General features: G+C 38.9%; 1 long non-coding RNA gene across 1 annotated transcript; it reads right to left on the bottom strand.

Annotated features, from left to right (window-relative positions):
* Nucleotides 1-16,372: 16,372 nt before the first annotated feature.
* Nucleotides 16,373-19,989, bottom strand: LOC109241129. The gene is made up of 2 exons (XR_002070184.1): nucleotides 19,417-19,989; nucleotides 16,373-16,628 (listed from the first exon to the last, which is right to left on the bottom strand). It is a non-coding gene; the product is annotated as an uncharacterized LOC109241129 (long non-coding RNA).
* Between the last annotated feature and the right edge of the window lie 500 nt (nucleotides 19,990-20,489).

Genomic DNA, 20,489 nt, shown 5'->3' on the forward strand with positions numbered 1-20,489 from the left:
ATTCTAGGGATTTTTACTTGGTGGCTAAGTCACTCTTTCCCTATAAATAGATGGTTCTATTCCATTGTAATTCACCCATATCAATAAGAATTCCCTCTCTCTACTTTGCTCTGCAATATTCTTCTTCTTCTTTTATTGTTCATAACTAATATACAATTAATTTCAGGTAATTTTTTGGCAGCACCCCTTTTTTGACGTTTTATAGGTCTTTGAAAAAATCCATAGACCATAGTATACAAGTGGTAAATTAAGTAAAGAAATTATATAAAAAAGATATGCTGCTCCATAAATGACGCTCAATTAGCTATGGTAATTGAAGCTCACAAGTGCATCCTCAAAATTAACATGGAACGAAAGGGTACTCCTTCAACTAAGCCAATCCACGAGACCACCTTAAGGTCAATATGATTATCGCGTACTAGTGAACAAAAAGAAAGAATTTCATTCCATTTAACTAATACCAGTCTCTTCTGAAAAAAAGAAAAAAATTACTCAACCTAATATTAATAATGATTAACATATCTTTTATAGAGCGCAATCCTTTAAGAACAATTGAACAAAGAGTAGTCGAGCTTCTTTTTAAGCTTTTCAATTACTCTCATGTTTCTTCCCTTCTAACGTACTTGTTGGGTTTTTAAGCTATTAATGCTTAAAATAGAGTGAATGGGAAATGGAGAAAAAAATGAAATATTTGAGTTTCCCCCCTTGATTGTCCCATATGGGAAGAGGAAAATGTTTTTGATAGGTATATAAGCAATTGCTCTTCTTCTAGCTCATAAAGAGTTGAAAAGAAGGCAAGCCTCGCGCCGTCGTCGTCGCTCGGCTTCGGATTTGGTCAAATGATCGATTAATTAATTTTTGGATCAAATTTATTTGTTAATAGTAAATATTGACAGAAATGTTAATAAATATTTGGTTTAATAATAAAATATTAATATTAAAATAAATATTAATATTAAATCCAATTCAGTTATCCAATTTTCAGTTTTCTGTTTTTGTAACAGAAAATTAACTACCCTTCAATTTTCCCTCTTTATTGTTGAGTAAATAGCCATTTATGTTATGGCATTTATTCTTTGGCCGTTTTGCAAAAACAGCCATTCTGAAGAGTTGCACCTCTTTATATTTCAGCCCAATTGGCTATAAATACAAGTCCGTTCTCTCAGATTTTTCATACGAATTTTCTGAGTTCTTCTCCTTTCTTCTGCATATTTTAACTTCAAAGACAGCAACAGTAAGTGTGATTTGCTACCGAACTTTGTGTTCGCTGAAACACTGGGGTTTGAAGTACCACTACACCAGTGTGTAATTCGTTCTATCCTAGGAGGAAATAATCCATAACCTTGGGTACTAGGAGGGGATTAAATTCCTTAAGGAAACACTGTGAATTCAGTGGGCTCGAATTGGTTTTTTTTTTATTTCATTTACATTACTGTTTATGTTATTTTATTTTCTCCAGAACCGTTTTATAAATACAGATTACTAACAAGCTTAAGAAATTTAATATATTTTCTGTATTTGTGTTATACTCACTGTTTCTGGAGAGTAAAACCTTTGTGGTTTTGTACTCTATTTGAGATTAAAATCTACGTGATTTTAACGTCTGTATCATTCTTTTACAAAATGACGAATGACAACGGAAACCAAGCTGTTCCGATGGTAATTGCTAATGCCTCAACGAGCCGAACAACACCGGCAGCATTGGCACCGGCGGAGAAACCCGAAAAATTTTTCGGGATTGATTTCAAGCGCTGGCAGCAAAAGATGTTCTTCTACTTGACTACTCTAAGTCTCCAGAAGTTCATCAAGGAAGATGTTCCTGTGTTGTCCGATGAAACTCCAGAGACTGAACGCTTTCTCGTGATTGAGGCGTGGAAGCATTCAGATTTTTTGTGCAAGAATTATATTCTAAGCGGGCTGGAGGATGCTTTGTATAACGTCTAAAGTGGCGTGGAAACGTCAAAAGAACTGTGGATTGCGCTTGAAAAGAAATACAAAACTGAAGATGTCGGGTTGAAGAAGTTCGTTGCTGCAAAGTTTTTGGACTACAAAATGGTAGATAGCAAGTCTGTTATTACCCAAGTCCAGGAATTGCAAGTGCTTATTCACGATCTCCTTGCTGAAGATATAAGTAGAATTAATACTAGTGTTGGTAGTATTAATTTTATTATGTTTACTAATAGAATTTTCATTGAAAGTCTTGTTATCAATGAAACATTCCAAGTAGCAGCGATGATTGAGAAGTTGCCTCTGTTGTGGAAGGACTTCAAAAATTATTTGAAACACAAACGCAAGGAGATGTCCCTTGAAGATCTCATCGTTCGATTGAGAATCGAAGAGGACAATAAAGCTGCTGACAAAACTCAACAATAATGGGAGCAAATATTGTTGAAGAGAACAAAAAGAGGAAGAAGGCTTCTGGACCGAAATACAACCCAAGCAAGAAGCGGTTCAGTGGAAATTGCTACAACTGTGGAAAAGCCGGACACAAATCTACAGAGTGTCGTGCTCCGAAGAAAGACAAGAAGAAGGGTCAAGCAAACATGGTTGAAAAGCATGATGATGTTGATGACTTGTGTGTCATGCTTTCCGAATGCAACTTGGTGGGCAGTCCTAAAGAGTGGTGGATTGATTCTGGAGCCACTCGCCATATTTGTGCTGTTAGAGAAGCTTTTGCTACTTATGCTCCTGTTGGACCCGATGAGACGCTTTCTATGGGAAATGCTGCAAAGGCCAATATTGAAGGATGTGGGAAGATATTTCTCAAAATGACTTCCGGCAAAGTGGTGACTTTGAACAACGTCATTCATGTTCCCAAGATTAGGAAGAATTTAGTCTCTGCTGGACTTCTTGTTAAGAATGGTTTTAAATGTGTATTTGTATCCGAAAAGGTTGTAATAAGTAAGAACGAGATGTTTGTAGGAAAAGGTTACCTCACCGAGGGCCTTTGCAAGCTGAATGTAATGGTTGTTGAAAATAATAATAAAATTTCAGTTTCGTCTTACTTACTTGAGTCAAATGAATTATGGCATATATGTTTGGGTCATGTCAATTATAAAACCTTGCGGAAAATGGTTAACTTGGAAGTATTGCGTAAGTTTGAATGCGATAAACCAAAATGTCAAATATGCGTGGAATCTAAGTATATTAAACATCCTTATAAGTCAGTTGAAAGGAATTCAGATCCTTTAGACTTAATTCACACAGATATTTGCGATATGAAGTCAATACCATCTCGCGGTGGAAAGAAGTTTTTCATAACTTTTATTGACGATAGTACTCAATATTGCTATGTTTACTTACTTAATAGTAAAGATGAAGCAATAGACGCATTTAAGTAATACAAAAATGAAGTTGAAACGCAACTTAACAAGAAAATCAAAATGATAAGAAGTGATAGGGGTGGTGAATATGAATCTCCTTTTGAACAAATATGTTTAGAATATGAAATTATTTATCAAACAACGGCCCCTTACACGCCCCAATCCAATGGGATTACAGAAAGAAAGAATCGTTCATTAAAGGAGATGATGAACGCACTATTGATAAGTTCTGGTTTGCCACAGAACTTGTGGGGGAAGCCGTTCTTACGGCTAACCGAATACTAAATCGAGTACCCCATAGCAAAATACAATCCATTCCTTATGAAAAATGGAAAGGAAGGAAGCCCAACTTGAATTATTTTAAAGTGTGGAGGTGTTTGGCAAAAGTGCAAGTTCCTAAACCCAAAAGGGTAAAAATAGTACCGAAAACCGTTGATTGTAGTTTCATAGGATATGCGACCAATAGTAAAGCATATCGATTTCTGGTTCATAAATCAGAAAATCTCGACATTCATAATAATACGATTATAGAATCAGATTATGCTGAGTTCTTTAAAAATATATATCCGTATAAAAAGGAATGTGAGTCGATTGGTGAAGGATCTAAACGACCTCGAGAAGAAACAAAAGAAAGTACATTTAATCAGGAGGATCCAAGATGTAGTAAACGTCAAAGAACGCCTACTTCATTTGGACCAGATTTTGTGACTTTCTTATTGGAGAATGAGCCTCAAACATTTAAAGAAGCTATGTCTTCTTCGGAATTATTATTTTGGAAAGAGGCAGTCAATAGTGAAATAGAATCCTTATTCAACAACCATACATGGGAATTGGTTGATCTTCCTCCTGGAAATAAACCGTTGGGTTCTAAATGGATCTTTAAGAGAAAAATGAAAGATAATGGCACTATTGACAAATATAAGGCATGACTTGTGGTCAAAGGGTATAGACAAAGAGAAGGTCTTGACTATTTTGATACATACTCTCTAGTTACAAGAATTACGTCCATACGAACGTTAGTAGCATTAGCTGCAGTTTATGGTCTTGAAATTCATCAAATGGATGTTAAGACGACCTTCTTAAATGGAGAGTTGGAGGAATAAATCTACATGGAACAACCTGAAGGGTTTGTGGTTCCAGGTAAAGAAAAGAAGGTATGTAGACTTGTTAAGTCCCTTTACGGACTAAAACAAGCACCCAAATAATGGCATGCGAAATTTGACCAAACAATATTGTCAAATGGTTTTAAAATAAATAAATGTAATAAATGTGTGTACATTAAAAATGTTCCTAACCACATAGTCATTGTTTGCTTATATGTGGATGATATGCTCATAATGAGTAATGACATTGCCAACATAAATGCGACTAAGCGGATGCTAACTGTCAAGTTTGATATGAAGGACTTGGGAGTTGCTGATTTAATTCTAGCAATTAAGATCCATGAGACTTCTCAAGGTCTAGCATTGTCACAATCTCATTATATTAAGACAGTACTTGAAAAATTCAAGCACTTGGGCTTTAAAGTTGCAAAGACTCCAATTGACGTAAATCTTGCATTAGCAAAGAACAAAGGCCAAAGCATATCATAATTGGATTATGCTCCTGTGTTGGGATGCTTAATGTACATCATGAATTGTACACGACCAGATATAGCTTGTGCTATAAGTAAATTGAGTCGATACATGAGCAATCCAGGTCAATCTCATTGGATGGCAATGAAACGAGTTTTGGGATATTTAGAACATACCCAGGGCTTTGCTTTGCACTACAGTAAATATCCTGCGGTGATCGAGGGATACTGTGATGCAAATTGGATCACCGGTTCAGCCGATTCGAAGTCCACAAGTGGATATGTATTCACTATTGGTGGAGGAGCGGTATCTTGGAAGTCGTCCAAACAAACTTGTATTGCCCGCTCTACAATGGAGGCTGAGTTCATAGCCTTAAATAAAGCCGGTGAAGAAGCTGAATGGCTTCGGAATTTCTTGGAAGACATTCCATTTTGGCCCAAACCGTTGACACCAATATGCATACATTGTGATAGTCAAGCGGCAATTGGAAGGGCTGGGAGCGTTATGTATAACGGTAAATCTCGTCATATACGACGAAGACATAAACCGTTAGGTAATTACTCTCTAGAGGAATTATCACGATTGACTATGTAAAGTCAAGTGATAATGTGTCGGATCCACTTACAAAAGGCCTAACTAGAGAGGTAGTTGAGAAATCATCAAGGGGAATGGGACCATGGCCGAGAACAAGTCATAGTGGCGGTAACTCTACCTAGAAGACTGGAGATCCCAAGATTTAGGTTCAAGGAGATCAAACAAAGTCATTAATGACGGTTCAACATTGTCAACTAAACTTTTGGTCCATTCTCGTGATGAGACAATGTTCAGTACCAAGGATAAAGCATTAAGGCTTTTTAATGATTTCTAAATTTGATACAGGGTATATCAAATAGTGTATCTACAGGATGACACGTATAGGAATCACCTATGTAAGTGTGAAGTGTTAGCCGCTTCAAGGAGAACTTTGTAAGGCCAGTTCTCTACGCACTTATGAAACCAGGCGGTGTTCATGGCTCAAACGAACACAACAATGAGAACCAAAGACGGTTAAGGGTTGGTTGTGTGACTTATGGTTGTCTAGGTATACACTAAAGTTCGACGGTTCAAAAATATCAAATCTACCGATTGATCGAGTATATCCGACATAAGTTCACTACGGAAAGTTCAAAGGGAAACCTACTTATCCAGACGCAATTAATCCTTGCTTGCGAATCACACAGTTTTTCATGCATAATTCCGTGATATAGCCATTCCCCATTCATGTGGGGGATTGTTGGGGTTTTAAGCTATTAATGCTTAAAATAGGGTGAATGGAAAATGGAGGAAAAAATGAAATATTTGAGTTTCCCTCCTTGATTGTCCATATGGGAAGAGGAAAAGGTTTTTGATGGGTATATAAGCAATTGCTCTTCTTCTAACTCATAAAAAGTTGAAAAGAAGGCAAGCCTCGCGTCGTCGTCGTCGTCGTCGTCGTCGCTCGCTCGCTCGGCTCGGCTTCGGCTTCGGATTCGGATTCGGATTCGGTCAAATGATCGATCGATTGATTAATTTTTGGACCAAATTTATTTGTTAATAGTAAATATTGATAGAAATGTTATTAAATATTTGGTTTAATAACAAAATATTAATATTAAAATAAATATTAATATTAAATTCAATTTTCAGTTTTCTGTTTTTGTAACCGAAAATTAACTACCCTTCAATTTTCCCTCTTTATTGTTGAGTAAATAGCCATTTAAGTTATGGCATTTATTCTTTGGCCATTTTGCAAAAACAGCTATTTTTAAGAGTTGCACCTCTTCAGATTTCAGCCCAACTTTGGCTATAAATACAAGTCCATTCTCTCAGATTTTCCATACGAATTTTCTGATTTCTTCTCTTTTCTTCTGCATATTTTAACTTCAAAGAAAGCAACAGTAAGTGTGATTTGCTACCGAACTTTGTGTTCGCTGAAACACTAGGGTTTGAAGTACCACTACACCAGTGTGTAATTCGTTCTATCCTGGGAGGAAATAATCCATAACCTTGGGTACTAGGAGGGGATTAAATTCCTTAAGGAAACACTGTGAATTCAGTAGGCTCGAATTAGTTTTTTTATTTCATTTACATATCTGTTTATGTTATTTTATTTTCTCCAGAATTATTTTACAAATACAGATTACTAACATTACTCACATAAATACTAAGTACATTTTGTTTTGAATAAAATCACATGTTTGTCCACCATAGTAGGCAGTGCAACATTTACAACATAATACCTTTGGCATAGTTTAAGGAAAAAATTAATCTTTCTACTAGTAGGGGCAACAATGCTATCAAAATTGTCTCATATTTTATCTTTTTACCCAATTTAACCATTTTATATATAACTTGAAATTCTTTTTTATTCTTTAGCCCAACATTAAAGACCTACTTCTACTATTTTTTTTTCTTTTCTTCCTTCTTCTCCTCTTCACACAAAAAATAATGATAATAATAATGGTGTAGTTTATCAAATGCTGATTCCAAATAATCAAACAAGCATTGTAGCCTCAATTACCCGGTCATATTCAAAAATCAAAACGACACAAAATAATATGGGTATGTTGCTATAACACTAGACACTAACCATATTTATATGTGTGGCCATCTTTATACTCATTTTTTCCAATTGAAACGAGCAAAATTTTCAACAATTGTCCACAAACATTAAATTTAACTTATGTGTAATTAAGTTTTCGTTACACCAATAACATTCTATATTTGTCATGATTGGTGACAAATTACGTGATGGCACACACTTTCTGTTCCTCACTGTTTTATATGCGTGTTTATTTTCAAAATTGATTTTAATTTTAACTTTTTAAAGACGTTTGGATTGGGTATTGTTTTAAACACAAGAAGAGTTTATAATTTAAATTTAATGTGATTTGAAGTATAATTGAGTTATTAAATTTCATATTTGAGTCTTTTGGTTTGTTAGTTGTTTGGATTGGGTATTGTTCCAACTTCCAATCGATTGAAAACATCAAGCGGTGTTCAAAAATTAATTTTTAAAGTGATTTAGAGTAAATTTGAACTAAATTTGAGTTAAATTTCAGAAGAGAATCAATGAAGAAGATGATCTCAATTTGTATAACAGTCAGTAATATAATAAAATAGGAAGGTTGATGAGGGTGTCACACATCGTATTAGAGTAGGGTAGATAAAATGGGGGCTTGAGTTTGTTGTCTTGTGCGATAAGAATGTGCCGCTAAAAGTTAAATGTAAGTTCTTTAAAGTGCTAGTTAAACCAACTACGTTGTATGGAGTAGAGTGTTGGCCAGTCAAAAACTCTCATGTCCAGAAGATGAAACTAGCTGAAATGAATATGTTGACATGGATATACGGACATACGAGGCTAGATAAGATTAGGAATAAAGATATTCGAAAAAAGGTGTGAGCAGGCCCGGCGGATGATAAGGTGCAGGAGACGAGACTGAGATGGTTCGGACATATAAAGAGGAGAAGCACATATGCCCCAATTAGGAGGTGTAAAAGATTGACCTTGGTAGGTATAAGGAGAGATGGAGAGCCATGACCCCAATTTTCCTCCGTATGATGTCGTGATGGCATCTACTCTCTAAGACTAGGTAAACCTAACAACATGCGGAATATAACTGAAATAACAATAAACTCTCAAATACTCAACAACCATATAAAATATACTCCGCTGCTCAACATATACAATTTTTCCGAAACCTGGTGATACCGAGTCACAAGCTCTACAACGGTATAATAGTCATCCCTATACAACTGTAACTAGTATAAAAGAAGGAAAATATAAAAGTAGATAGAGGGTGACTCCGAGGCCTGCAGATGCTGGCAGGTGTACCTTGAAGTCTCCACGTACAAGCTCAACTCACTGATGCCTGAACTGGTAGGAGGTATCTAGATCTGCACAAAAAATATGCAGAAGAATAACATGAGTATACCACAACGGTACCCAGTAAGTGTCAAGCCTAACCTCGGTAAAGTAGTGACGAGGACAGGTCAAGGCCCTACTAGAATAAATAAGAAAAGAAACTGAACAGGTGTAGGGCAGTGTAGTAATGAAAGCAATGAAATTGACACAGCAAATAGCATATCAAGGATAGCTACACGAAACTAAAGGAATTAATGCAACACGGAGAAAAACAAGGAAAAAACATGCTAAGAAAAACAAACAACCGAAGACAAGTGCAGCAATAGAGAAATACCAACATGAGTCATTATCGAGGTACCACCTCGTAGTCTCAAATCACAAGAAAAATTCACAATCTTTCCTTATATCATCGCGGGAGCCTAGCATCTAGTTTTGTAAATTATTTTCCCGAAATAGGATCCCGCATTTTAGCCCACCCTATCACACCGCATGGCTTCTAGTAGTTTCCCTACTAGCCACGCGTATCAAGCCCACCTTATCTCACCGCATGCGTTTTAACCCCAAAATCTTACACCACCGCATGTGTATCAAATATCACAAAGTATCACAAATCGCACCTCAAGTGCCCAGTATCACAATCTTGCCAAGAAACCAACAACAATAGTATTTTCACAACAAGTAGCCCATAACTCAACTACAAGGTGTACAAGAGTATCAACAATGACAACCGAAAATGTATAACTCAACGAGAACGGTATTTCATAACTTAACACTTTGCCTCAATGCGAATTACGACCCTTATAACTCAATACCAATTTCAACAACAAGACATTCTAAGAATAACAACTTCAAGTAAAGAGTTCAACGGTTAAATCATGAATATAGAATAAAGGAAACAAGAACTTCAACTAAACATGTAGAGCAATTAGCAAGTAAAAGATAAGGCAAGTAGAACATGTGAAATTTGACGAATGATGATGGATATGACATGTTAAGTTAACTCAATTAAGGCATGAAAGGAATCTACATAAAAAAAACTGGTAAATTTTCACATTTAGCCCATTTAGACACTCGTCACCTTGCGTACACGGCTTCCACACATCACAATTATCACGATAACAACACCAATCCTAAGGGGTAATTCCCCCACACAAAGTTAGGCAAGACACTTACCTCAAAACATGCTAACTCAATCCACTAATAGGCCTTTCCCTCGATTATCCAACTCCGAACAGTTCGAATCTAGCCAAGACAACTTCATACCATAAATATAAACTATAGGAAACTAAATCGAGTAATAAAGTTATGATCTTTACAAAGAAATAAAAAGTCAACTCAAAAGTTCAACATGGGTCCGCGTCTCAGAACTCGACCAAAGTTACAAAATCCAAACACTCATTCGATAACGAGTCCAACCATATAAGTACTCAAATACGGCCTCAAATCGCCTTTCAAAACTCAAAAATTTAGTCTAGGAAGTTCTAACAATTTCCCCCAAATTTCCAACTCAAATCCCTAATTAGATGATGAAAATAGCAATAGATTCATGAAATATGGTCCATTCCGGGTTAGATTCACTAACCACAACAATTTCCTTGAAGAACCCTCGATAATCGCCTCACACCGAGCTCTCTAGGCCCAAAATATGAAAAATGAGATGAACCCTCATTTTTGAACTCTAAATTCTGCCCAGGTGTTAATCTTCTTCGCGATCGCGTATAAGGAAACCAGTAGCAGCAGATTCATTGGTTTTTAAGGTTCCGAAATGCGCAGAACATGATTCGAATTACACTCGAGGCCCCCGGGACCTCATCCAAACATACCAACAAGTCCTAAAACATCATACGAACATGATCGAAGCGTCAAATCACATCAAACAACACTAGAACCACGAATCGCGCATCAATTCAAGCCTAAGGAACTTATGAACTTCCGAATTTCAAAACTAAAGCCCATTCATACCAAAACAACCCCAATTGACTTCAAATTTTGCACACAAGTTATAAATGACATGACAGACCTATTCTAATTTCCGGAATCGGAACCCGACCCCGACATAATAAAGTCAACTCCCGGTCAAACTTTTCAAACTTCTAAATCTTCAACTTTCTAACTTCCGCCAATTCACGCCGAGACGGACTATGGACCTCCAAATCAACATTCGAACATGCTCCTAAGTCTAAAATTTCTATACGGAGCTTTGGAACCATCAAAACTCCATTCCGGAGTCATCTACACAAAAGTCAAACTACGGTCAACTCTTACAACTTAAACCTCCAACTTAGGGACTATGTGTCCCATTTCACTCCGAAACTCACCCAAAATCAAAACCAAAACCAAACACCCCGACAAGTTTATAACATAGGTGAGGCGATAAATAGGGGATTGGGGCTAAAATACTCAAACGATCGGCCTGGTCATTACGTCCTCCCCCTCTTAAAACAAACGTGTGTCCTCGAACGAGTATAGAGACATACTTGAAGTGGTGAAAAGATGAGGATAACGGCTATGCATATCATTCTCGATATCCCAAGTCACCTCCTCAACTGATTGACCCCTCTACTGAACCTTCACCGAAATAATATTCTTTGACCTGAACTTTTGGACCCGCCTGTCCAAAATGGCCATCGGCTCCTCAAAATATGACAAGTCCTTGTCCAACTGGACTGAGCTGAAATCCAACACATGAGACGGATCGCCGTGATACTTTCGAAGCATATAAACATGGAGTACTGAATGAAGTGCAGCTAGACTAGGTGGTAGTACAAGCCTGTAGGCCACCTCTCCCATCCTCTCAAGAATCTCAAAAGGTCTGATATACCTAGGGCTCAACTTGCCCCTCTTTCCGAACTCATAACACCCTTCATGGGCGAAACCCGGAGCAAGACCCACTCCCCAACCATGAATGCAATGTCGCGAACCTTCCGATCCGCATAACTATTCTGTCTTGATTGGGCTGTACGAAGCCGATCTTGAATCAATTTAACCTTCTCCAAAGCATCCTGAACCAAGTCTGTACCCACTAGCCCAGACTCACCCGGCTCAAACCAACTCACCGGAGACCGACATTGCCTTCTATACAAGGCCTCATACAGAGCCATATGAATGCTCGATTGATAGTTGTTGTAGGCAAACTCTGCAAGCACCAAGAACTGATCCCAAGAACCCCCAAACTCCATCACACACGCACGAAGCATATCCTTCAATATCTGAATAGTGCGCTCGGACTGTTCGTCCGTCTGAGAGTGAAATAATGTGCTCAACTCCACTTGTGTGCCTATCTCATGCTGTACGACCCTCCAGAATCGCGGTGTAAACTGCGTACCCCGATCAGAGATGATAGATACCGGCACACCATGAAGTCTGACAATCTCGCGAATGTAGACTTGAGCCAGCTGCTCTAAAGAACAAGTAGTCACCACTGGAATAAAATGAGCCAACTTGGTCAACCTATCCACAATCACCCATACTGCATCTAACTTCCTCTGAGTCCGTGGGAGCCCAACAACAAAATCCATAGTAATCCACCTGGCTATTGATGCTCATATTTCACCTATTGACAATTTAGGCACCGAGCTACATACTCTACTATGTCCTCCTTCATTCTACTCCACTAATAGTGCTTCCTCAAGTCCTGATACATCTTGGAGGCACCCGGATGAATGAAGTACCGCGAACTGTGAACCTCCTGATAAATCAACTCACGCGATCCATCTATATTGGGTACACATAGTCTACCTTGCATCTATAACACACTGTCATCCCCGATAGTGACTTCCTTGGCATTGCTGTGCTGAACCGTATCCTTGAGGAAAAGTAGTTGGGAGTCGTCATACTGACACTCTCTGATACGATCATATATAGAAGATCGAGAAATCACAAGCCAAAACTCGACTCGGCTCCGTAACATCCAATCTAACAAACTGGTTGGCCAAGGCCTGAACATCCAATGCTAATGGCCTCTCTGCTACCGGTAGATATGCTAAACTGCCCAAGCTCTTCGCCTTACGACTCAAGGCATCGGCCACCACATTGGCCTTTCTGGGATAATACAGAATGGTGATATCATATTCCTTAAGCAACTCTAGCCTTCTTCATTGCCGCAAGTTAAGATCTTTCTATTTGAACAGATGTTGTAGACTCTGGTGGTCGGTATAGACCTCACAAGGGATACCACAAAAATAGTGCCGCCAAACTTCGCAAGGCAAGATAGCTACTAACTCAAGGTCGTGGACAGGATAATTTTTCTCATGCACCTTCAGTTACGCGTAGGCAATCACCCTACCGCCTTGAATCAACTCCGCGCCGAGGCTAACATGTGACGTATCACAATATACAGTGTAAGACCATGAGCCCATAGGCAACACCAAAATAGGGGTTGTAGTCATGACAGTCTTGAGCTTTTGAAAGATATCCTCACGCTCCTCGGTCCACCTGAATGGAGCACCCTTCTAGGTCAATCTTGTCATAAGTGCGGAAATAGATGAGAAAACCCTACGAATCGACGGTAATATCCTGCCAAACCAAGAAAACTCCCGATCTCATTAGCTGAAGACGGTCTAGGCCAACTCTGCACTACTTCAATCTTCTTCGGATCTACCTTGATCCCCTCACTCGACACTACATGACCCAAAAATGCCACCGAATCAAGCCAGAATTCACACTTTGAAAATTTTGTATACAACTTCTTTTCTCTCAAGGTATGGAGCAAGGTCTTTAGGTGCTCATCATGATCCTCCCGGCTCCGGGTGTACACCAAGATGTCGTCAATAAACACAATGATGAATGAGTCAAGATAGGGCTGGAATACACTGTTCATCAAGTGCATGAATGCAACTGGGGCGTTGGTCATCCCAAATGACTTTACACTCGTAATGACCTTACCGAGTCCTAAAGGCAGTCTTCGAAATACCCGGCTCCCGAATATTCAACTGATGATAGCCTGACCGTAAATCAATCTTTGAAAACACTCTAGCACCCTGTAGCTAATAAAAAAGGTCATCAATGCGTGGCAATGGATACCTGTTCTTCACTATAACCTTGTTCAATTATCGATAATCAATACACATGCGCATCGAACCGTCCTTCTTCTTTACAAACAAACCACCCCCAAGGTGATACACCCGGCCGAATGAAACCTTTATCAAGCAACTCTTGCAACTGCTCCTTTAATTCCTTCAACTATGCCGGGGCCATACGATATGGTGGAATAGAAATGGGCTAAGTGCCTAGCAATAGATCAATACCAAAATCGATGTCTCTATCGGGCGGCATGCTCGGAAGATACACTGGAAACACATCCGGATAGTCCCTTACTACCGGAACTGACTCAATGGTAGGAGTATCAATACTGACATCTCTCACAAATGCAAGATATGCCTCACGCTCCTTCCCAACCATCCTCTATGCCTTAAGAAAAGACACCACCCTGCTAGGAACATAATCCAAAATACCCTTACAGTCCAACCGCGACAAATCTGGCATAGCCAACGTCACGGTCTTGGTGTGACAATCAAGAATAGCATGATAGGGTGACAACCAGCCCATGCCCAAAATAACATCAAAATCTATCATATTAAGAACAATAGATCGGCTCTGGTCTCAAAACCATTAAGAACAACTAAACACGACCAATACACACGGTCAACAACAATGGAATCTCCCACAGGCGTGGAAACATAGATGGGAGAAGTCAAAGAATCACGGAATATACCCAAATATGGAACAAAGTGAGATGATACATAGGAATAAGTGGAGCCTTGATCAAATAAGACTGATGCATCTTTATGGCAAACCAGAACAATACATGTGATAACTGTGTCGGATGCAACTGCCTCCGTCCTAGTAGGAGAGCCTAACATCTGGCCTGGCCTCCCCCTCTAAGGCGACCTCTCCCCGCTCTACCACCACCTCTAGCTGGCTGGGCAGGTGGAGTAGCAACTGGTGCGGTAACCATGGCCTGAGAAGATTTAGGACCCTGTGGAATACGCCGAGCCTGAGTAGTCTGTGGAGGTGCACCCCTCCTGATTCTGGGGCACTCCATCACCATATGACGAGTGTCACCATACTCAAAATAAGCTCTCGGAGGATGTGGCTGCTGGAACTGGCTCGGGACTGATCGGTTGGACTGACCGCTGAAAGCACGCCATGCAAGAGGTGCACTAGACAGTGTCAGTGCATAATGGGCAAGCTTGGGAGAGTCCGAAATACCGTAGGAAGCTGGAAGTGCTGAATGAACGGGGCGGCTCACATAGCCCCTACCATGACGAGCTGCCACTAGGGCATGGGCACCACTATATGTTCCAAAAAATCTCGAGGCCTTTTGTCCTCCCTATCCTCTCTCTCTCTCGGGCCCACATACCTTCCATTCTCCTAGCGATCTCCACTACTTGCTAGCATAGGATGTCCATCTCCAACTCTCGAGCCACGCTGAATCTGATACCAGGGTTGAGCCCGTCGATAATCGACGAACTCGCTCTCGGACCGTAACAACCAAGGTTGGTGCATGCCTGGACAAATCACTGAACCAGACTGCATACTCCGATACGGTCATAGCACCCTGGCGCAAGTGCTCAAACTCTATGCGCCATGCATCCCTAAGACTCTAGGGAACAAACTCCCTCATGAACATCTCTAAGAATTGATCCTATGTGAGTGAAGCTGCCTTGGCTAGGCTACCCAACTCATACGCTCGCCACCACTGATAAGCCGCTCCCTTAAGCTATAATGTAGTGAAAGCAACCTCACTCGACTCCACAATACCCACAGTACGGAGGATACTGTTGCACTCCTCAAGAAAACCTTGTGCATCCTCTAAAGCTAAGCCGCTGAAAGTAGGAGGGTGGTACTTCTTGTACCTCTCGAGCCTGATTTGCTCATCCTTAGATACTGCTGCCCTAATCTCGGGCTAAACTGGGATAATCGGTTGCACTGGTATGACCTCTAGGACCTGGTCAACCTGGACCCGCTGCTCTAGGGTAAGGCGGCGAGAGTTTGTGCTCCTCCCCGGCCTGAGATGTGGCAGGAGCATGTGGAATCAACCCCGCCTGAGCTAAAGTGCCGAATATGCTCAAAATTGGGCGAGAGTCCCTAAAGTGCAGGGGTAGTAACAGGTGCATCAGATGTTTTCCCTTCAACTGGAGCTATTGGTGGCTCCTCTGTAGCAGCTCGGGCCGGTGCTCTGGCTGCACCACATGCCCGTCCTCGACCTTTACCTCAGCCCCAGCCTCTCGTGGCTCTAGCAGCGGTCGCGGGTGTCTGATCATCAGATCTAACTGTGCGCGTTCTCACCATCTATGAGAGAATAGAAAGACAGAGATTTAATTTCAAAATCAACCAATTCGCACGATAAGAAATCAAAGAAGTAAAACTTTTCCTAACAGTTCCATAGCCTCTCGAAAATAGACGTCTCTATACCGATCCACGAGACTCTATTAAACTTACTTGTGACTCATAAGACCTATAAAACTAAAGCTTTGATACCAACTTGTCACGATCCCAATTTTCCTCCGTAGGATGTCGTGATAGCACCTACTCTCTAAGACTAAGCAAGCCTAACAACATGAGAATATAACTAAAATGATAATAAACTCTCAAATACTCAACAAATATATAAAATAAACTCCGCTGCTCAACATATACAATTTTCCCAAAACCTGGTGATATCGAGTCACAAGCTCTACAACGACATAATAGTCACCCCTATACAACTGTAACTAGTAAAAGAAGGAATATATAAAAGTAGATAGAGGGTGACTCCAAGGCCTGCGGACGCTGGCAAGTGTACCTTGAAGTCTCCATGTACAAACTCAACTCAATGATGCCTAGACTGGTAGGAGGTACCTGGATCTGCATAAAAAATGTGCAAAAGCATATCATGAGTATACCATAACGGTACCCAGTAAGTGCCAAGCTTAACCTCGGTAAAGTAGTGGCCCTACTGGAATAAATAAGAAAAGAAACTGAACATGTGTAGGGCGGTGTAGTAATGAAAGCAATAAAATTGACACAGCAAATACATATCAAGGATAACTACACGAAACTAAAGCAAATAATGCAACACGGAGAAAAACAAGGAAAGGACATGCTAAGAAAAACAAACAACCGAAGACAAGTGCAGCAATAGAGAATACCAACATGAGTCACTACCGAGGTACCACCTTGTAGTCTTAAATCACAAGAAAAATTCATAATCTTTCCTTATATCACCACGGGAGCCTCACTCTTATCTGAAAAGGTAGGTAGGGGGCTCTCTATCCTAAAGATAAGATTTTTTTCATTCTTAAAAGCCCTCTTTCATAGATAATCGGTAGTATTCCTCTCGCTAGTTATTCTTAGTAAGATGGGGAGGACTTGATGTGACTACTATTAGACCTCCAACCCCGAGAGATTCTGCAATCATTTTTCCGAAATAGCATCACGTTTTAGCCCATCCTATCATACCACATGACTTCTAATAGTTCCCCTACTAGCCACGCGTATCAAGCCCACCTTATCTCACCGCATGGGTTTCAACCCCAAAATCTTATACCACTGTTATACCCCATTTTAATACGGGTCAAACTAGAGTATAACATATTGGTAATTCTGAAGGTTTAATTAATTAAAGAGAGTCGCCACCTAATTAGTTTTAAGGTGAATTAGGACACCAATTATAGCTTAGTAATGCTTAAAGTTAACTCTATTTTATGGTCTGCTTAACTTAAGTTTATGAGTAAGAGTTCTAATTAATCCTATAGGGAAGGTTGTAAAAGCACCCTATATGATCCGTTAATTACAGTTAACTGACCAAACTTAGGTTAATTGATTTTAAAAATTAAGTAGCAATATGTGTGTGTATTTTGAAAAAGTTTGTCGATAAAAAAAAAATACCTGTGTAATAACATTAGGAAGAAAGAAATGAGTCCCCTCGGTATACATTTATAATTGAGAAAGAAAATTACTTTCATGCATATTTCAAATTCGCACGAATAAACAGTTTGGACCTTACCTCTTATATTTTAAGAAAAGCTTTTCCATATGAAACTACAATAAGGGTTTATATCTTTAAAGTAACAATCATTTAAATTTTGAAAGAAATAAACTGATTGTAAGAGAATATCAAATCTGAAATTACTCAAGTAATTAAACCACTAAAAATTAGTTCCTAGAAAGACTTATATGGTTTGCATCATTTACAAAAGAAAACTCCAATTTAGCAATATTGGCAACGAGTCTAACAACTAGCTTTTCGAAAGCGTCAACTTTAACAAAGTAACTTCTAAAAATGTGTTTGAAATATAGTACTAAGCTTACTAGAAAATCAATACTCTAATGGCAAATAAGAAAAAAAAAAAGTTATCAGACTACCGATCTTAGATTCCTCATTCTAATTACCGTATCCTATGTGATATAAGTATAGCAAAGAACCTAAATAATTAAATCCAAACTTGAGATAAAACCCAAATACACAAGTAAATTAATAATCACAAAAAGTTAGATAAAATGAATGGCAAAAAATTAAAAGAAGAAGAACGCCATAGGCGCCCCAAAGCGTTTCGCTTGTTTTCTTGCTATTTGGTGCATTCTAAGGAAGACGGTGTAGGAAGTAATGACTCCATGCTCGGGTAGTGTTGAGTCTCACATTAATACTCGCCATGGCTCCGATGTATTTATGCAAAAAAAAAAAAAAAAAGCAAAGAATGAAAAGAAAATGAGTAGAGTAGGAATTTGATTATGAATTATTGGAGAAGTATAACATACAACCACAGAAGATCATGATAATATTTGTTTATAACTAACTTCAAATATGTTAATATTTCAACAGTAGAACTAAACTATCAACACTCAAACATCAATGGATGTTGCATCTAATTAAAAAATGAAGACTCAAGACGATTTCAAATAAGACTCATACGGCTAGGATAAGAGACATTGAAATAGTACTTTAGATTTTGAGAATAGATGTCTAACCATCATATTTGAGAACTAAACTTGGTTTCATCAATGGGTCTTAAAGCGCATGAAAAGCATTTGTCTAGCTAATGTGATTATTACTGCTGAAAATTGCATAGCTTACTAGTTCTATCTCATGAATCTGTGTTATCAAAACTAATTATTACAACAGAATTACATTCAAGTTAAGAATAGCTTAGGCATGGAAAGGTCATAAATTCATAATTGCTAACATGATGTACCAAAATACAAAATACACATTTAGCTCTCAACTTCGAGAGAAAAATACGACTACTTCTTTAGACAAACATAGATCTCTTAACTTCAGTAATGAAACCTTAAGATATGGTATTGATGCAATAGTAGATCTACATATATTATCTACTCAAGACGGTAGTGAGGTATGCTAGCAGTCATTGTTAATCAACCATTAGACTCAAACACCTAAACAAACTGTTAAATTAAGCTAGATAATGACATCACATTGATCAAGAACCAACACTGCTATACAAACGCAGAATGATCACATAAGCTTTTTTATTTAATGGTCATTTATCACTCAGTTACATGGAAACCATAGATTCCCATAGTCATGGCATCTAAACGCACGGGATCAGAGAAGCAAATCAACACCTTTTAAACTACATTACAGAGCATAAATTATTTGGAACAAACAAAAGCAAGTGAAAGAAAGAACACTGACTTGTTTGGGAGCAGTGAACTGGGTCGGTGGTGGTCTCGAATCTACTCTCTCGTTATGAAAAGATTCGAACCTCGATCGGAATGATCTGTCACGGTCAAAGTTCACCGAAAAGATTTAGATTTTTTTTTTGAGACAATAACAGTGGTGAAGAGAAGAAGAGTAGTGTTTTTAGGGTGTGGAGCAGCGGCTCAGTTGAGTGATGTAGGTGACTAAAAAATCTCGAATTCTCAGGAAATGGTTGCCGCTCGCCTCTTTTTCCCTCCCCTCACGGTTGTGACCTTTAGAAAGTATTTATAGGTGGAGAGATTTAGAGTTAGGATTTTTCAAATTTCAAAAGGGAAGAAGTCACGGGTGTGGCTTTGATTTCTGAAAATTTAGCCGTTTGAAATTGAATATCTGTCTTGGTGATTTGCTTCAGATTTTTTCTTGATGTAGTGAGATTTGGTCTGAAACAAAAGGGATTCCACGTCCTTTTAGACTTAGAAAGGAAAAACGACATTAGAATACCAAGGCAACCCAAAAGGAAGGACGATCTTAGCTCAAAATAGGCATACACCTTCTGACCATGGTGAAGAAAAGCTGATTTTAGCATAAAAATAGAAGAGACAAGGAGAAAGGTGTATAGCAGTAAAAATAGCACAGTCTAGCCAGTTTTTGGACTGGTCATTCAAAAATAGCCAGTATTTACTAATTCAATGAAAAATAGCCACTATTTTGCTGCAACAGAGACCGGTCCAGCATAATATACTAGAGTTCGGTGCACCTGTGTATGAACTTCCAGCATATTATGCTGGAACTCCAACACACGGACAGTTCCAGCATAATATACTGGAGATTCGAGCACTTGTGTATGAACTTCCAGCATATTATACTGGACCGGTATACTTTGCTGGAACTCCAGTATATTTTGCTGGAGTTCTAGTGTACTTATGCTGGAACTCCATCATATTATGCTGGAGTTCCAGCATACTTATCCTAGAACTCCGGTATAATATGCTGGAGTTCAAGTATACTTATGCTGGAACTCCAGCATAATATACTGACGTATTTTCCGGGTTTTGAACAGTGTTTTC

This window comes from Nicotiana attenuata, unplaced genomic scaffold (assembly GCF_001879085.1).
Source record: "Nicotiana attenuata strain UT unplaced genomic scaffold, NIATTr2, whole genome shotgun sequence".
Lineage (NCBI taxonomy): Eukaryota > Viridiplantae > Streptophyta > Magnoliopsida > Solanales > Solanaceae > Nicotiana > Nicotiana attenuata.